Below are 2547 nucleotides of genomic sequence, written 5' to 3'. Positions count from 1 at the left end.
CGAGGTGAGGGAGGGGGTGGGAGCTGCAGCTGGAGTTTCAGGGCCTCCTGCCCAGCGCCAGCTCAGGGACCCCGCCCAGGTCCTGAGTACCAGGCCAGGACTGGCAGGGAGGGGCCACCAGAGCCGGCTTGTGGGTCAGCAAAGCCGGGTGCCCTCCAGGCTCCACGTGGCCTGGCCAGGGGCTGTTCCTTTCCCAATCTGTGCAATAAACCTAATAGGAACTAGCTCGGAGGTTGCTGTGAAGACGAAGGCAGGCATCTGGGCCTAGCAGATGCTCCAGAATGGCGACCATCCTCCTTCCTGTTTGATTGTGCTTATACATTTACAGGCATTGTTTAATACTGTATATGTATTCTACAAATCCGGGATTTTTTCCCCATTGAATGTCAGATTATTGGGGCTTATTCAAGTTGATTCATATCAATCATTCATTTTGACTTCTGTGTCGTATTTCATTGTATAAATATATCAAAATGTCTTTCTCCACTACTCTTGCACATTTTGGTTGCTTCCCGTTTTTTGCTATTACAAGTAATGTTGCAAAGGACATCCAAGCACCTAATTTTCAGCACACAGGCACAAATGGGATCATACAGTATATGGTCTTGCGTGTTTGGCTTTCTTCACTTAGCATGATGCATTTAAGATACATCTGTGGCGTTGCACACCTTGGTAGGTCGTTATTTTTTATTGTGGAGGAGTATCCCATTGTGCATATGTGGTCCAATTTGTTTATCCAGTCACAAGGTAATGGACATTTGGGTTCTTTCCAGTTTGGGGCAAGAAACGTTTGCAGGTCTCTGTGTGAATATTTTCATTTTTCTTGAGTAAATACCTGGAAGTGGGAATGTTGGGTTGTATGTTTAATTTTATATGACACTGCCAAACTTTTTTCCACAGTGGCTGTACCATTTTCCATTCCTGCCAGCTATCTACCAGAGTTTTCGTTCCTCCACGCCCTTGTCATAATTTGGAATTGTCGGCCTTTTTGTATTTTAGCCATGCTAACAGGTATAGAGCTGTGTCTCACTGCGTTTTTAACTTGCATTTCACTAATAACTATTCATGTTGGGCATCTTTTCATCTTATTATCCAGCTGTGTATCTTCTTTGATGTACTGTCTGATCAAGTATTTTGCCCATTTTTTGAATTTTGTCTTATTATTGAGTTGTAAGTATTCTTTAAGAATTTTGAATACAAACCCTTTATCGCCTGTGTTTGTAAATAGCTTCTGCCAGTCTGCCTTGCCTTTCATTTTCTAAACAGTGTCTTTTTTTATGAGAGAGAGTATATTTTATAATGTACATCATTTGTCTTTTCTTTTTCAAGAATGTGAGTCACTCCAACTGCTAGTCTAAGACATTCTGTTTTATAGGTTTGGAGAAGGAAAAGGGGGAAAGTAATGGTAGATTTCTTTCCTACTGTTACTGTTCAGATGCCTAACAGCTGCCTCTTCTTGGATTTCTTCCACAAAGAAATGATTTTTCTACCTGTTAATTACTTTGCTTATTGTGGACATTTCACTCATACTAAACAAAGCCACACTTCATGTTTCAATCACTTTTCTTTAGCTATTTGTTCCAGTGCTACATGAGCTCTAAAATGTAACTGGGCTTCTATGGCGTAGTCTTTGTAGTTTATGATGTTCTCTAAGTTTTTTATTGCACTGGTATGATCTCCTTTCAGATAGTGCAGAATTCCCAGTTCATAGTAAGTAAATGGCACCAGATAATGATCATATTTTAACACTTTCTCCTTTTCAATGACCAAATTAAAGTAGATCTCAGCTCTCTTACATCTGCCTAATTATTTCAAGCATATACCTTTCAGTAAATTTAACAAACTTGTGTCATCCATGCTGTCCTAGTTTGCTAATGCTGCAGAATGCAAAACACCAGAGATGGATAGGCTTTTATAAAACGGGGGTTTATTTCACTACACAATTACAGTCTTAAGGCCACAAAACGTCCCAGGTAACACCTCAGCAATCGGGTACCCTCACCGGAGGATGGCCAACGGCCTCCGGAAAACCTCTGTTAGCTAGGAAGGCAGCTGGCATCTGCTCCAAAGCTCCGGCCTCAAAACGGCTTTCTCCCAGGATGTTCCTCTTCAGCAAGCTTGCTTCTCTTCAAAACATCACTCCCAGCTGCACTCTCTTTTCTCTCTTTGAGTCAGCTCATTTATATAGCTCCACCAATCAAGGCCCACCCCGAATGGGTGGGGCCACACCTCCATGGGAACAGCTCATCAAAATTATCTCCCACAGCTGGGTGGGGCACACTCCAAGCAAATCTAACCAGCACCAAAATGTCTGCCCCACACAAGACTACAAAGATAATGGCATTTGGGGGACACAATACACTCAAACTGGCACACATGCCATACTCTTTATTTGGATTTTCTTGTAAAAGCACTTGTCCTCTTTCAATAATTGATAGCCAGCTTCAAATAAGGTCTCGTCTTTTGATCATGACTTGGAAACCATTCCAGGCATAAATGAATTCCATAATGGGCTGTGCTGTAAACCAGCCTGAGGTAGTGTCATAG

Source organism: Choloepus didactylus, chromosome 8, assembly GCF_015220235.1.
Source record: "Choloepus didactylus isolate mChoDid1 chromosome 8, mChoDid1.pri, whole genome shotgun sequence".
Lineage (NCBI taxonomy): Eukaryota > Metazoa > Chordata > Mammalia > Pilosa > Megalonychidae > Choloepus > Choloepus didactylus.
This window is presented reverse-complemented; position numbering follows the sequence as displayed.